The sequence below is a fragment of the Ochotona princeps genome, chromosome X (assembly GCF_030435755.1).
Source record: "Ochotona princeps isolate mOchPri1 chromosome X, mOchPri1.hap1, whole genome shotgun sequence".
NCBI classification, from domain to species: Eukaryota; Metazoa; Chordata; class Mammalia; order Lagomorpha; family Ochotonidae; genus Ochotona; species Ochotona princeps.
The window spans coordinates 106,979,642-107,001,572 of record NC_080865.1 but is presented as its reverse complement, the minus strand read 5'-3'; the positions used below and the strand labels follow the sequence as shown (position 1 = coordinate 107,001,572).

The following is a 21,931-nucleotide window of genomic DNA, read 5'->3' as shown; positions in this document are numbered from 1 at the left end:
CAGACAGCAGTGACTGTGCTCAAGGCACTAATTTTGCACTTCAGAATACAGTATTCATTGCTGGGCTCTTGATCCAGACAAGCAATGGAACATGACCCTGTGTAGCAGACCTCAGGCGGCCATCTCCAAAGAGCAGCATCACGTGTCCTGCAGCTTGAAATGCACTCAGATGAATCAAGACGCGTTTCAATGAAAGAAGACACACGAGCCAAAGGTCAGGGATGAATTGTAAGAGTCTAACCCTGTTTCTCATGTTAGGCTATGGGCGGCTCTTGGGCCCCACTCTTCCTGGCTCTGCTTCTTCCCCACATCTGGGAAAGCTGATAAGGAGCTCTGGCAGGAAGCGGAACGCATGAAAGCCGCAGCCCAGGAATGAGAAACTTCACCTCATCCCCACCACCTCACCACCCGACGACCCCTAAGGCACTCAGCTCCCCTGGCTCTCTGAGACCATTCTTGGGCCCTGCATGGGCACCAGCCCAGCTTCTCCCTGGAAAGTCTTAGCGTTGAGTAATAAACCTGTCCTTCCCTCTTGGACATCAGACTCGGGGTTTACACCGCCTGAGGTGGGAGAGGGCTCCTCCCACTTGTGTGGAGTGACTGCAGCAGCAAGCTCAGTCACTCCACGGAGGCCTAAGAAATGGAAAGAGGCTCAGGGGTGTGGTGCTGTACCAGGGCGACAGTGTCTTGGGAATTGAAGACAGGTCACCTGTGGGACCCACGTCATTGTAAGCCCTGGGCACAAGAAGCTGTCAGCCATGCCATTGGAGCTCACGTTCTCATGGCTATGGCAGGGGGTGAGTGTGAAAGTAGCGGCGAGGAAGCTGGCACAACCGGTGTTTGTGGAGAAATCTCTGAGGAGTTGGCATGTGGGCTAAGAGAACTGTGAGAGGCAATGAGTAGCGCAGAGATCCTGAGGGGAAGAACTTCAGGTAGAAGGAGCAGCAAGTAGCAAAGCCATGCACGAGGTGAGAAAGAGAACAGAACCTCCAGAAGCAGCAAGAATACCCATGTGGTTACAGGGACAGAGTAGGGAAGGATGGCTGAGTCTCAACAAGGTGGCATGGATGGGATCGTGTGGGATTGCCAAGAAATGCATGCTTGTATCATGGAGGTGGAAACCAGAGTTGCAAAGCAGGCAAAGGAACATTGGTGTGGATTCAAACCCAGCTCTGAGCAGCCTTCCCGCAGTCATAAGGAGGTCATAAGGAGGTCACTCCAGGGATGGGGCAGTGGTTAAGCCACCCCTGAGGACACCCACAGCCCATGTCAGAGTGTCCAGGTTCGAGCCCCAGCACTGCCCTGCACTTTAACTTCCAGGTAAATGTTCACCGTTGGAGACAGTAGCTTTGGCTCGCCTTCTTGGGTCCCTGCCACGGCAGTGGGAGACTTGGATTGGGTTTTTGGCTCCCAGATTCAGCCTGGCCTGGCCCCAGCTGTTGTGGGTATTTGGGGAACAAATCAACAGGGTAGGAGATCTCTCTCTGCCTTTCAAAGAAACTAGGTAAATAGATACAGAAGAAAAAAAATCATGTTTTTGTGTGAGCCTGTCAGTCCGTGGAGGCTGTGACAGTTCTCATGCACCACTCTGCTGGGTGCTTTTGTGCTGAACACACATGATAATGCTGCTAACGCACATGGTGCTTTGCGCCACAGCTCACTTTGGCCTTAGGTCTTTGCAAGTAGTCTGACAGTGCAAGGCCGGGCCAAGGCATCAAGTGCAAGTACTGGCAGCAGAAGTCTGAAGTGTTACCAAAAACAGAGCGATTCTGAGGTGACCACCAGGGGGCAGGCTAAAGTGGCTCAGAAGAAGCTAGGCAGATAACTGCTTTTGTTGCCTGGCAAGGGCACCCTCTAGCAGCTCTCATGTCTAACAGGCACCGCCAAGAGACGAGTGGATAAGAGGACACCATAATGCATGCTCTTAACCATGGCACTACAGAGGTTACTATTTAACACTGTCTTGGAATCTAAGCAGCTGCCACAACATCCTTACGTAGGCTAAATAAAACCAGGATTCAAAATGCTTTCTTTGTTGCTGGTGAATGATTTTCTCATTCTTTGAAAACAGCCAGCAAAAAAACAGGGCACCTGAAATGGTGCTCACCCAGGAACGCATGAGCTAGGACATGCTACAGAAGTCTGAGTGCGAACTTCATCTACCCAACACAAAACAGGTTCATCATACTAAAAAAACAATCTCCTTGTAAGGGAGACAGAGTCATCCGACACAACTGAGATTGCTGCGGGCCTGGGCATGCTTGCTCTCCACTGGAGCTTCATTTTCAGGAGAAAATGGGTGCTCCACCTGTTGCTTAACACACACACACACACACACACACACACACCCTGAGCAATTAAATATATTGAAGATTTTCTTACATTTTGTTAAGAGGGGATGGATTTATGCCCTGTGCTGTGCGCTGTGCGGGGAGCGAGGGTGGTGGGCTGGGCTGGGCTGGGCTGGGCTGGGCCGGGCTGGGCCAGCTGGGAAGTAGGGGTTCTGCTTGGCACGGAGAGCACCGTCCTCTCCCCGAGAGCCCAAGCCCAGGGGCCCCTCCTCCCGCAGATCCTCACCGCGCTGGACCGAGACGCCTTGTGTCGCAAGCACAGGCTGCGCCACAAGCTGGAGCACATCATCAGCCTCGTGTCTGGCGACAGCTAAGAACGACCGACGTGGTGCCGAGGGGGCTTGTCTCGGGGACCGTCCTGCAGGCATGTGGGGTGGGTGCTCCCTGCACCGTTCCCAGGCTGAGTCCCAGGTCAGGTGTCGTTGGGGAGGCCACCATGAGCTGTTAGTTGCCTCACAGTCAAGACAGGATTGTGGTAAAATTGAGTGACCTCAGAGGAAGACTGGCTCCCCGGTTCCCACAGGAGCCTTCTCCAGGGCTAGTCCCAATGGGAGGGAAAAGAGCTGGTCTGTTACTTCTGCGCCTCACAGATCCAGCTTGCGGCTGTTCTTGCAGGTAAAGCAGTTTCAGGAGCCTGAGAAAAAGTCCCAGGGTGTGAACTGTTAGAAGAGAATGTTAGAGCACTGCCCGTCAACCTGTTCTTCCTTCACCAACCTTGGCCGCAAAGCCTGTTTGCTGGCTCACCCAGGATAGTTGGTGGCGGGGAGGACAGACGGCAGCAGCACATGCCCCACAGGATTGTGTGGGTGTGGACAGAGCAGACAGCCATCAAGGCCCACGGGGCAGGCAGGATCCAGCAGGCAGGGCCTGGGGAAGGACAGAGTGAGCTGGAAGCTGGCTCTCCACAAAGGCACACAAGCCACTTCTCTCCCCGAGCCTTGGCCCCTAGAGTCACTCAGGGCATGTTGGCTGAAAGAGAGGAAGCAGGTGAGGCCAGCAGAGGCCAGGCTGTCCCAGACACCTGTGAGATATGCCTGGTGGCTGGTCCCTGCTCACATGAAGCAGGCAGCAGGCGGTTCATTCAGGTGGAGGCTGCTGTCACCAAGAGGAGCCCCATCCCCAGCCAAGGAGCCTTGTGAGGGCCCCCTTCACGTACTTGTTCCTTAGTGCCCTAGGCTGTAGATGAAGGGATTGAGCATGGGGGCCACCACTGAGTACAACACCGTGGCCACAGCATCCTCAGTGGTGTAGCAGGAGGAAGGGCACAGGTAGACCCCAAATAGGGTCCTGTAGAACAGGGACACCACTGTGAGGTGGGAACTGCTTGTGCAGCAGGCTTTCCACTTACCCTGGGGACAGTGCAGTCTCAGAATGGCAGAGAAAATGTGCATGTGCGAGAGAGAAATGGAGAGGAAGGGTGGGACAAAAGGGACGCTTCTTCAGGTGTGAACAACCTCCTCGCTGGTGTGGATGTCTGAGCAGGACAGCCTCAACAAGGCATAGAGCTCGCAGAAGAGGTGGTGAATTCTGACACTTGCACTGAAGGACAGCGTGTCCATGAGGAGGGCGTGGACCAAGGGATAGATGTTCATGCTAAGCAGAGCCACAGACACTGAGGAGATGCGCAGTTGCAGGTTTATGTTGGTGGCATAGTGCAGAGGGTGACACATAGCTACAAATCAATTATAGGCCATGATGGCCAGTAGCACACTGCCCAGTTCTAGAAACAAAATGAGAAAATACATCTGAGCTAGGCACCTGGCATAGGAGATGGACTGGCTGTGGGTCTGGGTGTTCAGCAGCATCTTGGGTATCGTGACAGAAGTGGAGCAGATGCCAACACAAGATAGAATGGCTGTGAAGAGGTATATGGGCATGTGGAAGAAGAGAGATGAGCTGAAGGCCATGATGATGAGCAGATTCCCCAGCACAGCGACCAGGTACATGGAAAGGGAACAAGCTGAAGAGGATGGGCTGCTGCCCAGGCACCCCTGATAGTCCCAGCAGGAGGAATTTGGAGGTGCCGGTCACGTTGCCTCTCACCTTGGCTTCTGACATCTACAAAATACACATTGCAAAGACCTCTATCAACCAGACGTGAGGCAATGTTGGGGAACATGCCTGGCCCCTCCTCATTGTGTGAAAGGATACTTTATGATGTTGATGGAAGGACCTCCAACAAGACAGTAGGGATGGTTGTTGGAAGTGGGTAGCACTCCCACCTGCATGGCTGGGCTCTGTCGCAGCTCTCCTATGGCTGACCTCGGTTAAGCGCTCCTCTTGCTTCCCCAAGAGAAGAAAAAAAAAAACAGGCAGAGAAGGCACATACGGCTGAAAGGGAAGGCTGGGGCATGGGGAGTGCATGGAAGCAGTTACATCTTGCCCTCAGTGAGGAACATGTTGGGTCTTTTCTATGTCATTCATACAGAGGTCTAGGTGGTGATCATCAGGTGTGTGTGTGTGTGTGTGTATGTGTGTGTGTATGTGTTCACTCTTAGCTGAGTGTGTGTGTGTTCACTCTTGTTTAAATCTCTTTTTCTACTATTTTAGTTGATGTTTACATAGTCAATCAAGGTGGGAAGGATCTAGGGTTAGGGAGCAGTGGGTGTGATCATTGTTTCCAAGCTTTCTATTTCTTCTTCCCATTTCTGGGGGTAGGGGAGAGATAAGGGGATAGGCCATACCCAACCTCCCAACCACCCCAGTACCCAAGGATGTTCCCCCAAAATCAACCCAGGGTCATTCACAACAGCACATGTTCTGAAGGTTCTGCCCAGGCGGATGCGACAGCTTGAAATGCTGTCAATCTTGCCAATCTATGGATGAGGACTTCCTTCCAATGTCCACTGGCTGAAGCCATAGACCTTATAGTCTCCAATGGCCCAGATATTTGCTGTCATCGTTTGGCTGGGGTAGTTGTCCATATGTTCTGTTCTTCATTCTCTGCTGTGGTACCAGATGTCCTCTGCAGGCCCCGATGGGTGTCCTCTATGAGCACCATGGTCTGCCGCCCCAGCACTCCATCTTCTACACTGAGGAGGACCAGTTCTCACAGGTGGGCTCATGGACCTGGGCAAGGCGACGAGGGTCAAGCCAGACTCCCAACCCTGGGGCTCACAAACTGGACACCCTGCCCCTGCAGGTGGGCCCAAGGACGTGGGCCAGGTGACCCAGGCCCCACTGGACACCCCCACCCCTGGGGCTCTCAGAGCCAGCACCTACTGTGTAGGCAGGCCTAAGGCCCTGGGCCAGAAGACCCAGACCCTTCTGAACCCTCCACCCCTTGGTCTCACAGATGCAGCACCCACCACACAGGGAGACCAAGGGCCTGGGCCAGGCAGTCCAGGCTCCACCAGACCCCCAGCCCCGTGGCTCATGGACCCGACACCTTGCACCATGCAGGTAGGCCCTAGGACCTGGGCCAGCTGATCCCGGCCACACCAGGCCACCCACCCCTGGGGCTCACGGATTCAGCACCCATCTTTTAAAATTTTATATATATATATATATATATTTCTATATATTATATATATATATGTTTATATATATTATATATATGTATATATATATATTATATATATATATATATATATATATATATATATATATATATATATATATAATTAATTACATTGCATTATGTGACACAGTTTCATAGGCTCTGGGATTTCCCCCAACCCCTCCCTGTGCCCTCCCGCCATGGTGGATTCCTCCACCTTGTTGCTGTATTACATTTCAATTCAGTCAAGATTCTTTCATTGCAAGTGTATACCAAGTATAGCATCCAGCATCTTATTGTCCAGATACATTCAACAGTTTCTTGGGGAGACCATCTCTGGTCTGAAGGCAGAGCTGGCAGGATATCATCCCGATCAATTTAAAGCCACAACATAGCATCAACAACAATTTACAACATTATGGAATCAATTGACATGGTATTGAGTAATCAATATGTTAAAAAAATGCAAGTTCTTAACCACATCCTGTGACTACTTCATTGACATTTCAATTTCATACACCTTAAAATGGCTATAAGGTACTATTCAGCTGTCTTGTGTCTATTTTCATTTTAGCATTTAGCAGTTTATAGTGTTGAAACGTAATATTGCTGAACTTGACAGATTTTAGGAAAGTCAAAACTGGCTTATAACTCTAACAAGGCATATGTCAGCAGTTGAGGTGCAGAACAGTTTTAGGAGGGGTGTGCAGAGAAATCTTCAGTACCTTAATGAGGAGTAACTAATCTTTGTGTTCTACCTAGTAAGGTATGTGTGAGTTCACACTGACCGTTTCCTGTCTGGTTCTAAGCTTTCCTTATTGTTCTCTGTCTATCTATTCTAATGTGTGTGTGTTTAGGGGTGGGGACTCTGGAGCTACTCTGATGGTCATTGCAAGAGAGGGTGGGGACCCAAAGTTAGAACTAAGTAAGGACCAGAGAAAGCTCCTCTCCCTAGTCCCGAAGGAAGTTTACTGTTCTTCTGTTTCTGCGGACCGCTCAGGGTTCCTGGCTGTTGTTCCGATGACCTTGGATCTTGCAAGGAAGGATTTGGGCTTCTTCCATCCCATGTGGTAGATCCAAATGGGGGTGGGTGACCTCAGAGTTCTCGGCCTCTGAAGGCACTTTGATTCCCCATAGTCTCCTTGGCAAGTTGGGATGTAGTCCTTGGCGCCTGTACTGATAGTCCTTGGTGAGGATCTGCGAGTCTCCAGGGTTGGAATACAAGCCTCCTCCTGTCCCCCTGCTCCACTCTGGGGTGCCCCATGCTCTGTCAGCACCCATCTTGCAGGCAGGTCAAAGGGCCCCTCCATATCTGGGGCTCACAGACCCAGCACCCACTGCCCCCATACTGGCATGGCTCATCTCACTTCAGCATCACCAGCAGGTACTTCAGAATCACCAGCAGGTACTTCAGCCTAGTTTCATTCAATCTGCACCCAGTTTCAGCTTGTGCTAGTTGGTGCTTCAGCCTAGCTTTGCCCAGTCAGCCCCACATCCCTGCTCCAGTGTGAACCGGCTGGTGTTGCGGCCTGATCTGGCCCCTTCTGCACCCCATCCTGGTTCTTGAATCTGCCAGTGGATGTTATGAACCGGCCTGGCCTATCCCAGACCTGAGCCACATGTATACCAGCAGGTACTGTGTGATCTGGCCTGGTTTGGGCTGCTCCTTGCATTGGTTCTTGCACTTACCTCCAAGGACTGCAACCTGACAAAGGAGTTTCCCAAGCTCCTCTATCTGGTCTCCTCCCAGTGGCAGATTTTGTGCACACTGGTGGGTCCTTGGCCCAGATTGACTTTGTCCACCTTTTGACCTGGCAGGAATGGTGTCCCTGCCCAATTAGCCCATACTCTTTATGGTTACTATTGGGTATTACAGCCCAGCCACACCTGGTCCATGCCCAGACATAGCTCTCATCCAGTTCAGTGGGAGCCAAAACCTAACCCAGCCTATCCCATACCCACCCTGGCTCTCACAAGCACCAGTGGGTGCTAGAGTCTAGCCCAGTCTGGCACACCCCAGACTCAGTCCATACCCATGCCAAAGGAGATTGCAGCCATGTCCAGCCTAGCCCAATGCTCCGGTTCTGGCTCTCGCACTCAGCAGTGGGAGCCACCACCCAGCTGTGGTGTCCCCTTAGATCCCCAGTCAGGCCTGTTCCCAGCCATACATCTTATGGGTGCTAATGAAGATTGCTGTTCCACATGGGTGAGCCCACATACTCCCCCACAGCTTCTGTCCCCAGACCTGATTCACTCATGTATTTGTTGGTTTCATGGCCCAGCCTCATAGCACCCATTCCTTTTTCTGACACTAGCTGGTGGGTTCGATGTTGTAGCCCTCCAAGTAGAGTGGCCTTGTCCATGAATGTCCCAAAGAAGTCATTCCTCACCTGGACACGAACCTCAGGTCCCACCTGTGTTATCCTCCAGACACCCTGTAACCCCACGCCCCCAAGTCCCCAGAGTGCACCGCTAGGTGGCCTGAGGGCTTCACCAGGCACAGTTGGCACCCAGGCCACCCAGCCCGAGTTCCCCCAGCTGCAGCCATACAGCCGGGGGAGTAAAGCACTCTTGCTTCCAGCTCAGATTTGGGGTCTGCCCTCAGCATGGTCATGGTGGACAGAGCCAAGATCCTGGGTCTGGAGCTTGGACCCCCACTTGAGATCTGCCCACAGCATGGCAGCCATGGCCAGAGAAAATTCTCCAGCCTCAAGCCTAGACTAGCTCAAGATCTGCCCACCGCATGACAGCAGTGGGTGAAGCTAGTATCTCAAGCCTCAAGTCTGACTTTGAGTTCCCCTGACTACAGCCACAAAGCTGGGGGAGTAACACACCCATACCTCCAGCTCAGACTTACTTGAGATTCGCCCACCTGTGTTCAGTCTCAGAGACATACTCATTCCCATCCATGTGTATTCACAGAAACACATCTGGAAGAATGTTCACCACAAGGGGGAACTAATGTGCTTATTTCTGCAGTGTGAGACCTTAATTTGCACATCTTTTTGGTACTAAACATGCATTGTATTTCTAATCTTGCTACATGGACGCTGATAGGTCTATCAAAGGATTTCTGTGCTGGACAAGTCTGAGACACTAGCACACCCAAAGCCTTGTCATATCCAAATCATTGTCTATTGTCTACGTCTTTGTCTCACCATCCCCAGTTCACAACATGAGGTCCACAAAGGCTACATGATCATGAGGTGTGATTGCACTACCTGGAGAGATGCACGCTCACAAATGTGAGACTCAGGTGAAATGGAAACCTCAGTAAGATCTGGCTTAAAAACAAAAACAAAAACAAAAAAACAGTGACCTGAGGGCCCAGTGTGGTAGCCTAGCGGCCAAAGTCCTCGCCTTGCACACGCTGGAATCCCATATGGGCGCCAGTTCTAATCCCGGCAGCTCCACTTCCCATCCAGCTCCCTGCTTGTGGCCTGGGAAAGCAGTGGAGGACGGCCCAAAGCCTTGGGACACTGCACCCACGTGGGAGACCCGGAAGAGGTTCCTGGCTCCTAGAATTAGATCGGCTCAGTTCCGGCCGTTGCAGCCATTTGAGGAGTGAATCATTGGACGGAAGATCTTCCTCTCTGTCTCTCCTCCTCCCTGTATATCTGGCTTTCCTATAAATAAGTAAACAAACAAACAGTGCCCTGAAAGGGATAGCAAATGAAAGAGTAAAAGACTAGTGTTCCTGGAAGAAATTTTACCAGAGGCCACGGATCTCCACTCAATGTTAAATCACATTCATCCTTCACTACAGGGGCTATTAAGATTCTTTCTTTTTTTTAATTACAAAGTCAGATATACTGAGAGGAGGAGAGATAGAGAGGAAGTGGAGCTGCCGGGATTAGAACCAGCGGCCATATGGGATCTAGGCGAGGACCTTAGCCACTAGGCCACGCTGCCGAGCCCCAGAAAGATGCTCTCAATCCAGTAGACTGAAGTATGAAAAAGTGCCCTCAGATGTCCACAAGGGAAGGAAGAGCATCTGGCCGGGTCACCATTGAGCCGCACAGCCTCACCGAGCCAGCAGATGCTGAAACTAAAACCAGGTGGCAATGGCACACAGGTAATCGAGTAATGAAGCAAAAACTCTGGAATTCAGGTCAATCTAGTCCCTCAGTATCTTAAAGGCACAATGTATCACACAGCAGTATGAGAAGGGCTAAAATAATTATTCCTACAGGAGTAGTGAAGCTTACTGAATAGTGGGAGGAGAAAAACATGGATGCTAATGTGCAGCTTGTAAAATCTGGCATCCTTTCCTAATTTTTAAAGTTCTTGATGAGACTGGAACTGCATCCTCATCTCAAAGCACCAGTGTCGGGAAGCCTTTTCCCAAGTGAGGTTCCCCTGCCCTGATCCATCTCGCCCCATTCCAACTCTGTGTGTCCTCAGTAGCTCATGATGCAAGTCAGATCCCTTCTCAAAGCATCCTCCACCCTCTGCCTTAATGGCGGTCTTGTCTGTGGCCCCGAGGACACTGGCTTCTCACAGCTGTTTCCAGGGAAAATTCATCTGTCCTTCCAGAATGGAAGGCGGGGTCTGTGGCCTGTCCTTCCTGCTGCTGCTACTTGCCAACCCAACGTCTCATGTTCTCTTTACACCAATTATTTATTTTTATTAACTTGAAAAGCAAACACACAGAGAGACTTTATCTTTTTAGTGTATTTTTAATTGGAAAGGCAGATTTACAGAGACAGAGAGGAAGATCTTCTGTCCGATGGTTCACTCCCCAAGTGACCACAACGGCCGGTGCTGCGCCGACCAGGAGCCAGGAGCCTCTTCCAGGTCTCCCACACGGGTGCAGCATCCCAAGGCTTTGGTCCATGCCCTACTGTTTTCCCAGGCCACAAGCAGGGAGCTGGATGGGAAGTGGAGCAGCCAGGATTAAAACCAGTGCCCATATGGGATCCTGGCAGATGCAAGGTGAGGACTTAGCCAATTGAGTCATTGCACTGGGCCCAAAATCTTTCATGTGGTGTTTCATTCCCCAAATGCCCAGAACTGCCATGGCTGGACCTGGCCAAGGCCAGGAGCTAGGAACTTAAGGCAGGTCTCCCAGAAGAGTAGCATGGACGCACATCCTTGTGCCATGACTTGCAGACTATGCATGAGCCAGAAGCTGCAATGGAAAGTGGAGCCATATCTCAAACCCAGGCATTCTGATAAGGGAGGTGGGTGTCTCAAGAGACATATTACCTTCTGTGTAAAGTACCCACCTCTTGCCCACCCTTTACAAAGCCTTAGGAATTTAAAAATAATAGAAAACAAAGCTCCAAGGGTCCTTCTCTCCACAGAAATGCACAAAAGCGAAGAAAAACTGTCCAGATAAACTTGATCAGGATTCGCAAGAACAAAGATTGTCAGCACCGAATCAAGAGGAGGGTGACTGAAACACGGCAAGTGAACTCGCTGGGGTTTGACTCAGCCTTGCCCCGCAGCCTGCCGTCCCCAGCAAACTGGAAGTCGGCAGCCCACAATTCAAGTGTGGTTCTAGGTTCAGCAGGGAGGAGAAAGACTTTGCTCTCAAGATATTGTATTGGTGAGTTCGTACCTGTCTCAGATTCCCTGAGAACTGACACGAGGCCTCAACCTTTGCTTCACCCAATCCAGAACTGCCAAGGGGCCAGAAAGCAGCCCAGCGGAGGACCCTCTTTGCAAGCAGTGGAACAGTAACTCAAACAGTGGAGAAGTAGCTGCAATTTGAGGCAAAAGATAACAGCTAGGGAAAATAATAGACATGCTAGAAGGTAGGGGAGAAGATCTGGAAGAGAGTTACTTTTGAGAAAAGGGACTTTAAAAGCTCCTGCTAAATTGAAGTGTCTCAGAAGCTGCTCACATGCCCAGGAAATATTTGAGAATGCTTCTAGCTTTCCCCTCAAACTGCACTGTAGGCTGAGCAAAAGGAGAACAGTGGAAGCTGAGAGCTGGGCCCGGCGGCGTGGCCTAGCGGCTGAAGTCCTCGCCTTGAATGCGCCAGGATCCCATGTGGGCGCCGGTTCTAATCCCGGTGACCTTGCTTCTTATCCAGCTCCCTGCTTGTGGCCTGGGAAAGCAGCTGAGGACGGCCCAAAGTTTTGGGACCCTGCACCTGCATGGGAGACCTGGAAAAAGTTCCTGGCTCCTGGCTTCAGATTGGAGCAGCTCTGGCCATTGTGGTCACTTGGGGAGTGAACCATCAGACGGAAGATCTTCCTCTCTGTCTGTCCTCCTCTCTGTATATCTGACTTTGCAATAAAAATAAATAAGTCTTTAAAAAAAAACAAAAAGAAAACTGAGACTTGAGGCATGCCAAGAGGCCCCCAGCATACAGTGAATTTGCCAAGATGATCATTTGCTCCCCATTTGGGAGGCGCAGGGGAGAGGGAGGGGTCAAGACCCTTATTTCTGTTTGCCTTATTTTTTAAAATTATTTTTTATTATATTTTGGACAATCTTTACATAGTTATTTAGGGTAAAAAAGGTTCAAGGGCTATAGGAAAGTGGGTAAGACTATTATTTCCATATTGTGTCCTTCATGTATCTGAGGTAAAGGGGGATATTGAGGGAGAAGCCCCACCCAGCCTCCCACCCACCCCAGGTCCCTGATGTGGGGCATGCTCCGAGGGTCTTGCTCAAGTGGTTTTGATAGTTCACCAGTTATGAATCACTGCCAGTCTTGCCACTCCAAGCACAATGAGGTGGCTGCAGAATCCACTTATTGACATAGTCCTTTGTAGAGTCTCCATTTGGCCAGTATTTCGCTGCCAACATATAGCTGAAATGGTTGATTGACCTGTTCTGTCTTCTGTCTTTTCTTGGTTAGGATTCTGAGTCCAGCATTTCGATTGGGGAGATCTCCAAAGAAGCTTTTTTTTTTTTAAAGTAGTCAACTATATTTTATTGCATTTTATTTACTAAGTGATTGTACTTACTCAAAAAATTAATAATGTTACTATTTCCTCATGTATAATCTAGGTTATTGATAAGATGAAGATACTAGTGAGAGCTATGCCATGCTAATAAACACATAAATGCAAGAAAAACTCTTTTTTATGTTCTGTTTCACTCTTTTTTTTAATTATTGATCACATTGCATTATGTGACAGTTTTATAGGTACTGGGATTCCCCCCCACCCCTCCCCAAACCGCCCCAATGGTGGACTCCTCCACCTTGTTGCATTACCACAGTCCAAATTCAGTTGAGATTCTTTCATTGCAAGCATCTACCAAGCATTAAGTCCAGCATCTTATTGTCCAGATAAGTTCAACGGTTTCTTGGGAAGACCATCTCTGGTCTGAAGGCAGAGCTGGCAGAGTGTCATCCCGATCAATTAAAAGCCCCGACATAACATCAGTAACAATTTATAACGTTATGGAATTAGTTGACATGGTATTGAGTAACCAATATGTTAAAAGAGAAAATAAAAAGAATGCAAGTTCTGAACCACATCCTGTGACTTCTACATTGACATTTCAATTATTAGTTTAGATACAACCGGGTGCTAGACACCTTAAAATGGCTATAGACTACTATTCAGCTGTCTCGTGTCTATTTTCATTTTAATATTTAGCAGTTTATAGCATTGAAGCATGATTTTGCTGAACCTGGCTGTTTTTCGGGTGGTCTAACTCTATAACTCTAACAAGACATATGTCAACAGTTTAGGTGAACAGTTTTAGGAGGAGTGTGCAGAGAAATCTTCAATACCCCAGTGAGGAGTGACTAATCTTCGCATACCACTCAGTGAGTTTTAAGTACATCTCCACTGACCGTTTCCTGTCTGGTTCTAAGCTTTCCTTGTTGTTCTCTATCTATTTTCGTTTTTTTGTTTGTTTGTTTTGAGGGGTTTCCGGAGCGATCCTGATGGTCATTACCAGAGAGGGTGGGGATCCAAAGTCGGAACCAGGCAAGGACCAGAGAAAGCTCCTCTCCCTAGTCCCGAAGGAAGTTTACTGTTCTTCTGTTTCTGCGGACCGCTCAGGGTTCCTGGCTGTTGTTCCGATGACCTTGGATCTTGCAAGGAAGGATTTGGGCTTCTTCCATCCCATGTGGTAGATCCAAATGGGGGTGGGTGACCTCAGAGTTCTCGGCCTCTGAAGGCACTCCATTTCCCCGTGGTCTCCTTGGCAAGTTGGGATGTAGTCCTCGGTGCTCATATTGATAGTCCTTGGTGAGGAACTGGGAGTCTTCAGGGTTGGAATACAAGCCTCCTCCTGTCTTCCTGCTCCACTCTGGGGTCCCCCCTTGCTCTATGCATATGACCACCGGTTAAGAGGTTGTTAGGATTGCTCCTGATTCCCCCCATATGCCTTTGTAGTTTTGCTATTGTCTAATTCCGATTCGAGTCTGTTGTCTATGAGTTACCAGTTATGATTCTAATAGGTTATACTTCCCGTCTTCCTCACACCTTCTAGGGTGAAGTAAGATTTCTCTGCTCTCCCTCCCCATTGCCGAGTAGCATAGGGCCTTACAAGTATATTAAGTTTTACAATTCTTTGATGTAGATCATAAGCAATCTGACTCATATCGATTGTTGGTTCAATGGTTACTTACTTCACAATATCTTATTGCGTGAGATACAGGCTGTCCCTCCCAGTCTGCTCCCATTCCTGGCTCATGCAAACCAGTAGGTGTAATAGCCTAGCCCCGTGTGACCTGCACTCCAGCCTGACTCCTGCACATGCCAGTAGGCTAAGTTTGGCCTGGACCTGCGCAGTCCAGCCCCCTCCAGAACCAACTCACACAATTGCCAACGGGTGGAGTTGCCTTCCCAGCCCAAGCAACACCCAGGCCTGAATCACATGCTCACCAGCAGGAGCTATGGCCCACCAGGGGAGTTTCCCAAGTTCCCCCACCAGTCTCACTCCCAGATCCAGATCTCACATGTCCCAACAGGTACTAGGCCCTTACCCGGCATAGTCTGCCCCCTCCTTCCCAGTCTTTGTATGAGCTGGTAAATGTTGGAGCCTGGCCCACCTCACACCCTATCCTTGGGTGTACCTGTGGGTGCTGCAGCCTGGAACAGCCCAGCCTGTCCCCAACCCCAGTACCCATGAGTGTTGGATGGTTCCATGGTCAAGCCTAGCTCAGCCTGTCACCACCTCCAGTTCTTGAGCAAACCAACAGATGTTGTAATCCAACAGGGGTGAGCCTACTTATCCCCCCACAGACTCCGCCCCCAGACCTAGTTCTCTCATGTGCTGCTCAGTGTCATGGCCCAGCTTAACATTACCCATCTTTGGGCCCAGTGGCATGGCCTAGAGGCTAAAGTCCTCGCCTTGAACGCACCGGGATCCCATATGGGCGCCGGTTCTAATCCCGGCAGCTCCACTTTCCATCCAGCTCCCTGCTTGTGGCCTGGGAAAGCAGTTGAGGACGGCCCAAAGCTTTGGGACCCTGCACCCATGTAGGAGACCTGGAAGAGGTTCCTGGTTCCCGGCATCGGATCGGTGCAGCACCGGCCCGTTGCGGCTCACTTGGGGAGTGAATCATCGGACGGAAGATCTTCCTCTCTGTCTCTCCTCCTCTCTGTATATCCGGCTTTCCAATAATAATAATAATAATAAAAAGTGTGCCTGGTAATTCCACTGTTTATACCTCTTCAGCTACTGCTGATTTTCTTTTCTTGGAGTGGATGGTCCACCTTGACTTGCTGCTTCACGTGCCTCATATCTTTTCACTGGAAACTGGGAATTTTGAGTCTCATAAATGGTAGTTCTGGAACTTAGATTCTTTCCCCTCTTCAAGGTTCCTTTGTTGCTTGCTGTGGGTTGCAGTTGCTGCTTGATTTGGTGCCTTTTCTAAGCTGTTCTTTTTTTTTTTATTAAGTTTATTCATAAATTACATTGTGTTGTAATTTCGTAGGAACTGGGATTCTCCCCACACCTCCCCGCACCCTCCCCACATGGTGGGTTCCTCCACCTTGTTGCTTAATCATAGTTCATTCTAAGCTGTTCTTAAACACCATGTTCTACGTGTGTCCTCCATGTAGTCTCTTGTCTTGCAGCTAAAAGTTTGGCAGGAATTTCCTGAAACACTCAAGGCCAAGGAAGAGTAAGTAAAGAAAAATAAGGCAGGGTCTCAGGACGGGGCGTCTCATGCCTGGATCCCAGATGCCAGCCACCACGTGCACATGGTGAGCTGTCCCCGGGCCTGCCTGGGCTCCAGGGGCCACTCCCTTCGGGGTGAGTACACCAAGGGGGGAGGTCTCCGTGACTGGGCAGGTCCGGGGCCCACCCGCTGCCCTCATTGGGCAGTGAATGGGATTGAGGAGGGGCACGACCTTGGGCCTGGGAGTTTAAACTTCCAGCAGCCAGGAGGTTACTGGTGGGTCTCAGGACGGGGCGTCTCATGCGTGGATCCCAGACGCCAGCCACCACGTGCACATGGTGAGCTGTCCCTGGGCAGCCAGTGTGCCATTTGTGCCAGGCTTTGCCTGTTGGCTGCCCAGCCAGGCAGCCATGGGGTTTTGGTTCATTGAATCGCTGCTTAGGTAGCTCCAGGTTTAACCCACTGAGCTTCTAGGACATGAATCAATCGTAAAGATTCCCAATGACAGTAACTCTTCCTTTGAAAAACTTGTAATCACTGAACAATGCTGACCACCAAATACCAGTCCATTCAAAAGCTAAGGCTCGGGGCTTGTCCAGCAGAATCATATCCTATTACCCGACATGATGATGGATCAGGAGAAGGGTCACGTTAAGCAAGGCCATGACATTAACTAGCACTCGAGAACCATACCCGAGGGTAGATTCTGTGAGGGATGTATGGGCCAAACCCTGTGGAAATTCTAGCCCCACTGGTTAGTTCGAGGGTTGGGGTGGTGATGGACTAAGCTAGGTGGTACCAGGGAGCCTGCCATCACTCACAGGTAAAGGAACCTGCAACAGTCTGGACTGGTCAAGGCAGCAGCACCCAAATGTGCATCCTGAATAGGGTGTGGGGTAGACTGGGCTGCAATGTTCATCACCAGCTCATACAAGGCCAAATGGAAGGCCAGCCTTCTCCAGAACCTGGTCTAAACCCAATGGCATGTATAAAAACTGTGTCCAGGAGTGGATTAAGTGGAGCATCTTGGGAAACTCCTTTGGTGAGTCATAGCTCCCGCTGGTGAATATGTGGTCCAGACTTGGGGGTCCGACAAGCTGGGTAAAGTAGCTCCAACAGCTGGGTAATGTGCCAGTTGGTAATGGAACAGGGTGGACCGGGCAGGATTGAGCAAACCTTAGCCCACAAGCAAAACTAGAGACCAGGATGGAGCACAGCTCATGCAGAGCTAGGCTCTTGCACCTACTGGTGTACATGAGCCAGGAACGCTAAGCCACAGTGTCTAAGGCAGAGGTCGGGACAGGTGAGGGGTTGTGCCAAGCTGAGTCAGAGCAACCACTGGCATGCGCGTGATCTACAGCTGGGAACAGGCCCAGCTGGGGAGCTAAGGAAACACCCTAACTGGGTTGAGGTTCCCACCAAGGGGTGCGTAGCCTGGAATGGAGGCTGCGTTCTGATCAGGAAACAGTTGTAGCCTCCCTTGGCATAAGTGTGGACTGGGATTGGATGCACTGAGCCGGGTTAGACTCCAACACCCTCTGGTGTCCTGGAGGACCAGGGTAGATGTGGGATGGACTAGGCAAGGTCTCAATCCCTACTGAGCCATATGTGAGCTGTATGTGGATGTGGACGAGCCATGGCTGGGCTGCAACATCCAACAGCAAGGACCAGTTTGGGTTGAAGGCCAGTCAGGAAAAGCCACTGTTCCTGTTAGGACAGGAGGTGAACTGAGTAGGGCTGGCCCATGGACCCACTGGTATGTGCAAAATCTGGCATTGGGAGAGGTTCTGATGGAGGAGCCTGGGCAACTCCTCTGGTAGGACACAGACCCAGCAGGTAAGCACAAGAAACATGATAGGAAACAGCCCAGAACAGGCCATGGAAAGTTACTCACTGGCATACATTTGGCATGGGTCGGGGGCAGACCAGGCTGAATCAGTTCTCGTCATCCACTGGCTAATCCAAGCACCAGAACAGTGTGGGTCGAGCCGGGTTCAGTAACAACAAAAACTAGTGCACAATATGGGATGCCAAGGTGAATTTGCCTGTACCGGATGTGACCACAGCGCCCAACCAGCATGTGAGAACCAGGAAGGGAGGGGGTGGAGCTGGCAGCAGAATAAGGGGTGATTCCCTTGCTGGACAGCTACTCCCACTGGAGAGTGTGAGCTGGGATGGGAGCAGAGCAGACTGGGCAGGGCTACAACACTTGTGCGCCTCATGTGGACCAGATCAGGGAAAAGCCAGGCTGGGCTGATTATTCCTATTGGTGCAAACAAAATTAGAGTGGGTGAGGGTTGTTTGGTCTTAGCCACAGTATCAGCTGGCAGAAGCTGGCACTGGGGTCTAATTCTGTCAAGTTAAACCACAGAACTACCTGGAGAATGCATAATCCGGGAGTGGGAGAGGTCTGGGAGGGAAATAGTGGGCTCCTCCCTCTTGGGTTACCAGTTTCACTGGAGGGCACGAAAACTAGGACAGGGGCTGGGGTGGCTAGACAGACACCCAACAGCATCTGTGTGGGCTGCATAGTGGAGCTGGTTAGATGGAACTAAGCTTTAATACCCACTGACATGTACGAGAGCAGAATGGGGTGTGGGACAGACTGGACTACTGCTACACATACTGGCAAACCAGAGTAGGGGACGGGCCTGGTGGGGGTTATTGTGGGTCTCTCCAACTAGGCTGCAGCTCCCACTGGTTGATGTGAGGGCCGAGTGTGTGCTGGGCAGAACCAGGCTGGACTGCAACACACATTGGTTCCAGTGGAAGTCCGGGCTGAAAACAGAACCAACCCAGCAATTGCAACCACCAGCTGATCAGGGTGATGGACAGTGCCGGGCCCTGTACTTACTAGTACATACAAGAATCTGGTCTTGGAACACCTCAGACAAAGTGTCTTTGGAGATCTCCCCAATCGAAATGCTGGACTCAGAATCCTAACCAAGAAAAGACAGAAGACAGAACAGGTCAATCAACCATCTCAGCTATATGTTGGCAGCGAAATACTGGCCAAATGGAGACTCTACAAAGGACTATGTCAATAAGTGGATTCTGTAGCCACCTCATTGTGCTTGGAGTGGCAAGACTGGCAGTGATTCATAACTGGTGAACTATCAAAACCACTTGAGCAAGAACCTCGGAGCATGCCCTACATCCAGGACCTGGGGTGGGTGGAAAACTGGGTGGGGCTTCTCCCTTAATACCCCTCTTTAAACATGAAGGACGCAATACGGAAATAATAGTCTTACCCACTTTCCTATAGCCCTTGAAATTTTTTAGCCCTAAATAACTATGTAAAGATTGTCCAAAATATAATAATAAAAAAAGACAACAAAAGAAAAAAGATAATGGAACAGGGCCTGAGAGACGTGAGACCTGTGGGACATTGTTGAGGATACCAACATACATGTTGTGAGAGTCTCAGAAGACAAAGGGAGAGCCAAAGCACCGCAGAGACTGGGGTGGAACCCTTGGCACAGTGGTTTAGGTGCTACTTGAGGTGCCACATGTGTATTCAAGCACCTAGGTTCCTTCATGGAATACCTAGATTGAGTTCTCAGTTCCTGGATGCCTGAAGATGGACAGCCATCATGAATGACACACCGGCTATCTTGGTCAGGAAACTTGTAACCAGCCACATGCTTCCACTCATGCAGATGGACATGGGTGTCCTTCATCCTGGGAAGGCAGCAGTTCTAGGGCAGAAGCTAGAGGAGACCTGCCACAGTGTGCACGACTTCAGTGGATGACGTCTGCTGTTTGGATTCTCCACCCTTTTGGAGATGACAACCAGCACTGGCATAAGATATGGTTCTCTGGACGATACCACAGAAAAGGAAGTCAGATGCAGACTGGTGAGGCATGGCCTGTGCGGGAAGGAAGGGATCCCAAGGAAGGAGGGGATGGAAGGCAAGGACAGAACCAAGAAAGGCAGGGGCTTGTGGAGGTCACTGCTGGTGCTGGCCAAACCCAAGCTGCAGGTTGGGGGAGATAAGTGGGAGGAAGGCTTCTGTCATGACTTCCTCTGTGGTGGCCAGATGGATTTTCCATGGGTTGGGGGTGGAGTGGATACTGAGGAATGAGAGCACTTTGCAAAGAATTTTTGTGGCAAAGAGCAAGGACGGTGCCCTGATGGAGGAGAGGTGAGAAAGCTTCCGCACAGCAGTAGTAGCAGCAGCAGAGGCAGCATGGCTAAAGGAGGGATCTGGTGTGTAGTGTGTATGTCCTGTACAGTAGGTCAGACAGACACAAGACTCTCAGACAAGATGGTTGTGTTACCAGGGCCAGTCTGCTCCATCATGTCTGTCCATCCTCACACCCACTCTGAATCCCTGACATCCAGGCTTCAGCCCACGCCTTCTGGAGTCAGCACACCTAGGAACATCGGGTCTGGGTGCCATGGTGCAGTCAAGACTTGTGACCTGGCCAACTGGAGCACCAGACCATGGGATCCGGGGTAGGAGGATGGTCCTGGTTGTGGCCCCTTCAACCATCCTGTCTGGGCACCTCCCAGATTCACAGCCAGCTGTGGCTGTCCTCTACCCCTCCATGTGTATTTTATATAACTGGTCCCCAAGTCTTGTTGCTGTCATGGGTGCTAGATACCAAGTGCTGGCACACCTGCCTGGCCAGGGTTCCCTCTCCAGGATTATTTGAAGGTACAGCTTGACGGGCTGCCTGTAAGTGGACCCCCAAAACACCCAGATGTTACTGACATTGACCCAGCCTGCTCAGCAGCTCATGACGTGCACTGGGTTTCACTGCTTGGTGCCAAGCTGGCCCTGTCTCCCAGTGCCAGGCAAGTGGTTTTGCTCATCTCCTGTTCCTGGTGCAGATTAAAGCCCCTGCTTGAGCTCATGCCCAGGTCCAGGCCATGAATCTCCTATCCTTGTCGCCTTTGACCTAACTGTAAGTCTCACTCCTGCACCATCTCGGGGATGGTGCTCTTGTCATCCTCAGACACACCATGTCCCTCTCTAACTTGTTGACCCCCTGTTAGGATGCACAGCAGCCCACTTCCCTGTATCTTGTCCAAGGACAGGGGTTTCTGTACATTTGAAGATGCCCTGTGAGCTGCTGGCATGTGGTGTTCTGCACGGTCCAGGGTTACCAAGACCATGAACTTTTGCCCCAACCACTCAGACAACCACGACACTACATTTGTGTGTGCCAAATGTCGAGTATCAAGTCACCCTCATCAACCCACCTTCATGCTTACTGTACAACTGGAGGTCACAGCTTTGACCATGGTCAAGCTGTGTCTGCCTGCTCTCACATGCCTCCAGGTTCTGCCCCTTTCTGGGCCAGTTGACCTGCTACCTGCACATGTCTCATCTGGACTCCTGTCCCTGCCCCTAGCTCCCTGGCACCCTCCCTCCCAGCCAGCTCCTGCCCAAGGTGTGGCAGAGTTCTTTCAGTGGCCCAATGGGCAAAGGCAAAAGAATCGGGGAAGGCAATCTGCCTGGATCCAGATCTTGCTGATCAGGTCTGCACGCAGCCTACACATCTGGCTTCAGCTCTACCTGTAAGAACCAGCTGACAATACACCCACCTCTCTCCGCACGGTGCACTCAGGGACCTCCCTGGAAGTCATGATGCAGGAGAGCAGAACCTGAGGCTGTGAGGCAGTGACAGTTGTGAGAAGTGGCCAGGACAGAGGTTGGAAGGATGAAAACAGATGCTTCAGTGGCCCCTAGGGCCCTGGGAGGAGAATTCCCAGAGATGTCTGCTAGAAGTGGTGTCACCCCAGGGAGGTAGGCAGGTTTTCCTATTCTCCATGGTTCAGCTGTCCCCCTGGCAAACCAGGCTTTATAATCCGCACTTATGAAAACAAGTGCCCATCAGGGGCACTTGATGACAAAGAAACCTGAGAGATCCCATGGACTAGGCCCACTTTGAATGCCTAACATGCCCCCTTGGGCAAGCATTTGGCACACACTTAAGATACCCCATGTGGTTGCCCACATCGCTTACTGGAGTGCCAAGAGTAGAGGCTTGGCTCTGCTCCCAGTTACATCTTCCTGATTCTGTGCACTT

At 50.7% G+C, this 21,931-nt stretch overlaps 1 pseudogene; it reads right to left on the bottom strand.

The window, feature by feature from the left end:
• Window positions 1–3,514: 3,514 nt before the first annotated feature.
• LOC101536718 (olfactory receptor 1F1-like) lies at window positions 3,515–4,297 on the bottom strand (annotated as a pseudogene).
• Between the last annotated feature and the right edge of the window lie 17,634 nt (window positions 4,298–21,931).